The sequence below is a fragment of the Morus notabilis genome, unplaced genomic scaffold (assembly GCF_000414095.1).
Source record: "Morus notabilis unplaced genomic scaffold, ASM41409v2 Scaffold35, whole genome shotgun sequence".
Classification (NCBI taxonomy): Eukaryota; Viridiplantae; Streptophyta; class Magnoliopsida; order Rosales; family Moraceae; genus Morus; species Morus notabilis.
The window spans coordinates 1,243,263-1,252,325 of record NW_010361505.1 but is presented as its reverse complement, the minus strand read 5'-3'; the positions used below and the strand labels follow the sequence as shown (position 1 = coordinate 1,252,325).

At 34.6% G+C, this 9,063-nt stretch overlaps 1 non-coding gene across 1 annotated transcript; it reads right to left on the bottom strand.

Annotated features, from left to right (window-relative positions):
- Positions 1-4,221: 4,221 nt before the first annotated feature.
- On the bottom strand, positions 4,222-4,293 carry TRNAP-UGG. Its single transcript has one exon. It is a non-coding gene; the product is annotated as a tRNA-Pro (tRNA).
- Between the last annotated feature and the right edge of the window lie 4,770 nt (positions 4,294-9,063).

Genomic DNA, 9,063 nt, shown 5'->3' with positions numbered 1-9,063 from the left:
AAATTTAGAGAAAAAAGAGAGAAGAAGTGTTCTTCTAATTTTCTCAATTCTTTCACATACATCATTCATAGTGGAAGAATACAAATTATTGAGTAATCCGATAATTACCTTGAGCCCACACTCTACGTCTTGCAAGTTTCAAGGAGTACACGAGGAAGACTTGGATTTTCTAAGATAGCTTTGGAGCGATGGTCGTTCGTTGTCAAGACCTTTGAAGAAGCAGATAAATAATTCCCTTGAGGGTTGATTCGGTACTTGAATAAGTAACAAGCTCGTATTCATGAATGTGTCTTATGAATATACTATTCATTAGAGAATCAATGGTACTCAAGGATAAAGATGTAATTAGAGAGGTTAGTGGATTTTATCTAGCTTTAATTATGAATTATTTATAGAGGATTGTTCTATAGGTAGTGACTATATCAAATGGACACTTCAAGTTCTTAGAAGTAAATTATATCTATAATTTTGAGAATGCAATTACAAGTTTTTAGTGGAGTAACTTTTAGAATTAACAGAATTATTAAATTAATTAAAGAGTTTAATTATTTATTAATTTTATTGGAGCTCAGAATTATAGGTCTATGAGTCTCTGCGTCATCCTTGTATTATTTGTAAGACAAGATGAATTATCAAAATTTTATATCACTCAGAAATAATTAATTATATATTAATTATATATTAAATAATGTGATTATTTAATTATTTTGTCACACACTGTGGTGGGACCACAGGGACGTGTGACACAGGAAAAAATCCTATTGGGATTTAGTTGTTTGCTCTCCAAGTAATCCGGTTTACTTGTTTGACAAGTTTTCGAATTAAATTTAAAAAGTAAAGTAAAATGTTACTTTATTTAGAATTGAATTTGAGCTGAAATTAGAAATTGGATTCAGGAGGAATTTTTCTCTCTCCTACATTGTGTTGGCCGACCCTATAAGAAAAAGGGAAGGAAAGTTTGTTTCTAAAATTAAAATGGAAACAATATTTTAATGAGATTAAAATATAATAGTTACCAATTTCCTATTACTTTGTCTACAAGCAAAAGGATTCTCCTAGTGTTCTATAAATAGGAGACAATAGGAATTAGAGAAGAAGTTTTTTGATCTCCTAATTCCATAAGTGTTGCCAAAAATTTAGAGAAAAAAGAGAGAAGAAGTGTTCTTCTAATTTTCTCAATTCTTTCACATACATCATTCATAGTGGAAGAATACAAATTATTGAGTAATCCGATAATTACCTTGAGCCCACACTCTACGTCTTGCAAGTTTCAAGGAGTACACGAGGAAGACTTGGATTTTCTAAGATAGCTTTGGAGCGATGGTCGTTCGTTGTCAAGACCTCAAGTTATCATCCTAACTGTTGGCAAGGTATCTATCTTTATAAATTAATGAGATTAATTTATTATTGCATAAATTAATAAAATATAGCGTATTCAAAAAGTTTTGTGAAAATTTTTTGTTATGCATGATCTGCACTACCACGCTTCCGCACTCGAAAACATTTTGAAAACCAACATTGGAGTTGTTGCGTAAGGGAGGAGATATAAAAATCATGCACTTTACTCTTCACTGAAATTGCCATGTGTTTAGTTGTGATTGGTGGACTTCAGTAGTGGGATCAACATGTTGTTTCACGGCTGGTTTACTCAATTATGTGAAGACATGTCAACGTAGCATTGGGTAAAAATGTCACGCCCCAAAACAAGGGTTAGTGATGTGAAAACTCATTTAGAAGTTAAACATAATTAAGAAAATGATTAAGCATTTGAAAATATTAATCACTCTCAAAAGTCATGCATTAAAGAAATTTCCAAACAAGCCTCACATTTTATTGAAATTAGATTACAAGAAAGTGAAGGGGACTTTCACAACTTTCTGATAAAATAGGTTTAAAAACTAAGCCTTTGGCATCATTCAGGGTTTCACCCACAGGATATACAATATTATACATACATGAACATGTAAATAACATTTACAGACATCAACCACAGTCTAGATATTCAGAGTTTACAATCCTTACATTATTCAACATGGATGAAAGAGTGCAATTCCTTCCTTTGTACTATGCTAGCTAGGCTACCTAAGTGTGCTTCTCACTTAGCACTGCTTCTAGCGTCACTTGGGAGGGGTTTAATATTTATAGAAACAAGAAAACATGAGCAGAAGGCCCAGTAAGATGTATTTTAAGAAAACTTTATAAACAAGTAAATAAAAGAATAAGTAAATAGCTAAGGATATCCAGTTCGAATACAACAGCTGGAACCTAACATCCCTTTTTCTGAAAGGAAGTATAAACTTTAAAATTCTGTATTATAGGCATCAGCAAGTAATTTATACTATGATAAATTACTTACACAACCACAAGCAAAAGCCTTAACACCACCGTAGTGGCCCGGTCTGGGTTTCAGGTTCTGCCCCCAAGGATACACTCTACATATCCTATCTAGGCCATCAACAGGCTTACCAGTTCGCAAGATATCTTATCTTATCATTAAAACTTTAAAATAGTTCATTATGATTCCAATAGCTAAAATCAAGCTACTGTGTTAAATTACTTTTCTTTATCAAACATGTCCTTTCTTTAAAACATTTATATAGGCCAAAAACTCTTAAAACAGGCCATCCTACCTCTCAAGTACCAAACTTGTTACTAGCGTTGCGCTATCCTAGCTCCTACTTCCTCAAAGCCTTCAATCCGATTCTTCAACTAGCATTTACACAAAACAACATATTAGGATTCAATCCTTATCCCTAAAATGAATCAGTCCTAATCATACTTGTTGATTTCCTATTAGTGTGCCTTAATCCAATTTCAAGTTTGACAAATCATTTCATATTTCAAACCATCATTCTAAGGATTTTGGTCTCAAAACATGGATTAAAGATGCTAATCCATCTACTTAAGTTTCCCAAATGAAGGTAATTTGGGTTCGCTTTGAAAACCAGGGTCAAAACAGGGTTTTTAGACAAATCCGATTCAAATCATGTTTGCACTGATCGACTGGTGATAGAGAAGTTGTTCTCCACCGATCGGCCGATGGAGAAGGGACCGGTCGACTGGTGGAGTTTCGCAGTTCGTGAAAAAATGGTTGAACCGCGAAGAAAAACTCCAAAACCTAGAAATTCGAGTTCAATTCTTAGATTTTTCAAAGGAAAACTACCAAATCCAGGTTCCAATTACTAAATCAGGTCTAAAGAACTAAAGATGCCCAATTTCCATCATGATTTCAATCAAAATCCATCAAAATCCAATTTGAACAGAAAGTAAGTTTTTCTAAAGGAAAAATCTAAGATTCAAGAGAAGATTTTTAGAAATCTTACCACAAATCCTTCCTTGGTTGTTGAAAACTTATTAAGGTTCCTCTTTGGTTCAAGATTCTTGAGAAATGGTGACAAATTGAGATAGAGAGAGAGAGAGAGCGTCTGAGAGTGTGTGAGAGAGAGACAGAGACAGAGAGAGAATCTGAAAGAGTGAGGAAAGAGGGAAAAGAAAAGAAAAAGAAAGCAAAGAAAGAGAAAAAGAAAGCAAAGAAAAAGAAAAAGGAAAAGATAAACATCAAAAGATATTGAGAAAAATAGATCAAAAACTGTATTTACACACACTTTTAGAGTGAAAATGTAAACACTAAAAATATTTAGAATCCTTGAAAATATTTAAACTTAAATATCAAAAATATTTAATAAACATAATTAATTAATTAAATTAAATTAGTCACACTAATAAATTTTAATTATATTAATTAATCATGTTTAATTTCTCGAGCTGTTACAAAAAAAAGAGCTTACATAGAAATTATGCACCGGACTTCACGTGGGTGGATAGTGGCAGATAATTGTGCACCGTATCGTGTCCTCATTCGCTGGTCTCAAATCATGGTAGTGCTCACCTGACACGGAGCTGGTTGCTTCTAGTGTTGGAAGTTCAGGTCGGCGGGCTGCCCGAAGCCCGAATTTTTTCGGGCTCGGGCGGGCAAGCCCATCTCCCGCCCGCCCAAGCTAGATTTTCGGGTTCGGGCTCGGGCAGCCCGAATTTGACACTAACTCTCTTGCCCGCCGCCATCTAACCGCCCTATACCGCCATCCGCCGGAATTTTTTTGAATTTTCTGACCATGCCTGACCCGCCCGAATTGCCCGACCCGAAAATAAGCCCGAAAACCCGAATTTTGCCCGTAGCCCGATTTTCCCAAAACCGCCTGAAAATTTTAGTTGCTACAAATTGGGGCATTCCGAGAATCGAACTCGGGACCTCTCACACCCAAAGCAAGAATCATACCACTAGACCCAATGCCCATATTTGTTATTTAAATTTTTAACTTTTTAATTAAGGTAAACACACAATTCCTTAATAGAAAGAGCAAATTCCTATTTTAGCAGTTTAATATTTCAGTTTTCACATTCTTGACCCTTTTTTATAATCAATCACATGATAAAATGATTCCTCAAAAAATAATATACACAAGGAAAGAAACACATTGCCATCACGTTTTTATTATTTTTTATTTTTAAAAAGTGTTGTTTCTATATAATGCCGGTTTTGTTCTTATAGATACTCGTGTTTTTCTATTTTTATAGATACTCGTGTTTTTCTATTTTATATCACTCTTCTTTCTATCTTTATCTATTTTTCTGTTCACAATCTCTCCTCATCCTCTTAATTATCCTCTTTTTTCTTCAACTTTCTTCACTCTCTTTGTGACTCTATATCAAAGTAACTTTCTACTTGCATACCAAAGTAAATTGATAATTTATCAAAAGTCACTCAATGATTGGTTTGGTTTAATAACTTCATCGCTATTTGATGATCTCTATTTTAAAAGACCAGTCACTCAATGTTGGTTGAAGCATTGGTTTGCATTAAGGATTGGGATCAGGCCGATCAACATTTACAAGATACAATTTCACCGGCAAGCCAATAATGGATCGATGAATTTAATCGATTAACATTTAATTTTGAAGACGATCCTTTAGCTTTAAATTAAATTGTAAATTTGTAATTTGTAGATATGTATTTACCTTTGACATTGTATTTGTAATTGTATAACTTTGTAAGTTTGTAAAATTTGTAATTCGTCACAATATGATTGCACTCTTTTTTCCTTGCCAAGTTTTTATCCCAATTGGGTTTTTCTTGGTAAAGTTTTTAATGAGATAATCATGAATTATAAATTTAAAAATTAATAAAGAAAGAATTTTTTTATATAGTTCGTGTGTTCATTTCAAATTTCAAATTGTAATATATATATATATATATATAAATTTTAACACAAAACAACTTAATATTAAAAAAAAGGTTTAAATAATTCGGGCAATTCGGGCGGGCTCGGGCCGCCTAATACAAGCCCGCGGCCCGTTCAAGGTTAAATTCGGGCTCGGGCGGGCGGCCCAAATTTCTCGGGCGGCTCGGGCTCGGGCTCGGACAAAAACTCGGGCTTTTCGGGCAGTCGCGGGCGGCCCATCCAAAGTTCCAGCACTAGTTGCTTCTGAGCGCAACACGCACTTTGTCTGCTCGTGGCATGCACTCACCAATCCTAGTTGTGGGTCGTCTCCCTTCTTTTTTGTTGGAATCCTTTACTTTACTCTTCACTGAAATTGCCACGCCTTCAGTTGTGATTGTCGAACTTTAATAGTGGGATCCACGTGTCATTTCACGGTTGGTTTACTCAATTATGTGAACACATGTCAGCGTACCACTAGGTAAAAAGAAGAACTCACACAAAACATGCTACTCCGGATCTCGTGTAGTGGATAGTCGCCGACAACTGTGCCACGCGTCGCGTCCTTGTTCATAGTTCGGGATCATGGTGGGGCCCACCTGACATGAAGCTACTTGCTCTTGAGAGCAACACATGCTTTGTCTACTATGGCATGCACGCACCAATCCTGGTCATGGGTCGACTCGATCTGACGGACTAAGGCCACGTTTATTTCGTCGATTTGAGTTTAAAATTTGAGTTTTGCTACAGTAAAAAGCTCTCAGAAACAGTCACATCTAATTTTTTTGCTACAGTAAAAAGCTCTCACACAAAATCACATCTCAACTCGAATTATAAACTCGAATCAGCGAAGTGAACGGAAATTATTTCAGATTTCTTCATTATTGTTATTTATTTGTTTGTTTTTAATTAATTTTGTTGTCCAATTTTGTTTATTTTAACACTGTTTTGTACCTAATTTCTAATATTATTCGGATAAAAAATAATATAAATAGTTTGTATAGAAATAAAATTAAACAAAAGTACACTAAAATTAAATAAAATTACACAAAATTAAATAAAAATCAAATTAAACAAGAACAAAATCTCTTTTTTTTTTGTTTCTTTGTTTTGTTTTCTTCTTCTCTCTTCTTTTTTATTTGCCTCATTTGACCCGTTACTTTTTGTTTATAATTTACAAATAATCCAACAAAATAAGATAACTCTTTCTTTCCAAAATATAATAAGAGTTATTTTTTTCTTTTTCAAATTATTTTTTATTAATTTTTATTTTTTGACCCTTCTTAATTTTTTTATTTACATAATGAAATAACTCTTCTCATCTCACTAATTTACAATATTTTTTAGTTTCTTCCTAAAATTATATGAAAAAATATTTATGAAAATTATATATATAATGCTATTTATTTCCTTTCCTCCTGTAAAAGGAGAATCACTTTCCCGTGAGTTCCTTGGGAAACATTTCGTTGGCCTCATAACATCTATCCATCTATTACATAATAAGTTCCATGGGAAGCTGTAGAGGTCGGATTCTACAATTAAATTTATTTAGAGGGTCAATGGCCGCTCTCAAAAGTCCATCGTGTTCGTGAGTCAATTTGGGTTGATTTGAGTCGATATATAGCTAGAACGAGTATGTAAAGTGTTGAAAAATAAATTGACATACGGATGTATTGCGGTTCCCCTGGTAATCCCAAGATATGTCCACTGTAGGGTCTCGGGGGTTTAACTATGTAATTAAAATAGTACAATTACAATGCTTTGTGAGAATTGGAGAAGAAAGAAGAGATAGAGTCTGAGCGTAATATGAGGAGTCTGGAATGTCTTGGTCGTGATTCTCATCCCCTATTTATAGGAGACGGTTTTCTATTTTCCTTTTCTCTCAGATTGTATAGTTTTCCTTTTCCTTCGGTTGACTTTCCCTTTCCTTATTTCCCCATTGGCTTCTTAGGATATTTTATGTTTATTATTGATCCGATTTGACCCTTTAATGTAGGATTTAGCTCATATAATCTTCATGCCCTCCAAGGAATCTCCTTCCTTAAATATCGACATTGGCCCCTACACTCGTCCTATCTTCAATCTTCTCCATACGTCTTGAGTCGATCTAGTCTCCAGTTGATTTCAGTCGATTCAAGTTGACCTTTTTCTCTAAATATTATCTACGTATATGGTGATGATTATTGTGCTGATTTTGATCCTAATAGAAACATTTGGTTGGCATCGTAACATCTATCTATCTATTATATTATCATGTATTACATCCCTCTGAAGAATATCAATGACTTTTTGTTGTATAGCCAACGACACATTTCGTTGGCATTTTTTCTTTTCTTTTCTTTTTGTTTGTAAGAAAAAGAATGCAGCGTTTGGAGGAATGATTCGTGTCATGATTCGGATCATGGTTCGTGGCTCGCTACAGTGTTTTCTCTCATAAAAAACACACGTAAACTGAAAATAATTTTGAATCATGATTTTTAACCCATAAACCAAACGTTCACTTAGTGTGTGAATCTTCTTTAAAATTGCCACGCATTTGTCACGGATTGATTAGCTTCTTTAGTGGAATCTACAAGGCAGCTGGTGATTCGTTTGTGATTTATATTGCCATGTGGGATCCTACTATTTGTTGAGAAAAGAAGATAACATGAAGCGTGCCGCACTAGAACATACGCTGCAGGAACGTGGCCGACAACCAGCCCACCTAACGTGAAAAGTTATTGCGCCTGTACCTAGAGGTTAGAACGCGCCCTTGTCTGTCTGTAGAGAGCTATCACACCCTGAAGCCAGGGTTATTGACGTGGAGACTCGTTTAGGAGTTAAACATGATTAAGAAAGTAATTAAACATTTACAATCATAATAGTCAAAATTAAAAGTAAAATATTAAAGAAATCTACAAACGAGCCCCACTATTTAGCTGAAAATATATTAGAAGACAGTGACGGGGTCTGTCGCACTTTCTGATTACTAGAGTTTAAAACTAAGCCTCTGGCATCATTTAGGGCTTCACCCATAGGATATATAGTATTGTACATACATGAACATGTAAATAACATTACAGACATCAACTACAGTCTAGAAATCTAAAGTTCAGAGTCTTACATTTGTACACAGGAAGGATGATCACAATCCTCACTAGATCAGATGGTAGCAGTTATATCAGCTATTTAGCACTACTCCTAGCGTCGCCTGGGAAGGGTTTAATATTTATAAAACAAATAAAACATGAGCGAAAGGCCCAGTATGATGTATTTTGAAATAACTTTATAAACAAGTAAATAAATTAATGAACAAGTAGATAAATAAATAAATGAACATAGACATTCAGTTCCAATACAATAGCCGTAACCTCACATCCTTTTTCTGAAAGGAATATAAACTGAAAATTCCGTATTATAGGCATCAACAAGTAATTTATCCTCTGAAAAATTACTTACACAACCACAAGCACAAGCCTTATCACCACCGTAGTGGCCCGGTCTGGCTTTCAGGTTCTGCCCCCAAGGATACACTCTCCATATCCTATCTAGGCCATCAGCTGGTTTACCGATTCGCAAGATCTCTTATCCTAAGAAATCATTCATTAAATTTTCTGAAATAGTTCACTATGATTCCAATGGCTAAAATCAAGCTATTGTTTTAAAAATGCTTTTCTTTCGCAAACATGCCCTTTCATTAAAACATTTACAAGGCTAAAACTCTTTGAAAACAGGCTATCAAAGGAAAGGGTAAGAAATCCTACCTCGTAAGCACCAAACCTGTGGCTAGCATTGCACTATTCTAGCTTTCGCTTCCTCAAAGCCTTCAATTCGACTCCTCAGCTAGCATTGATACAAAGCAACACTT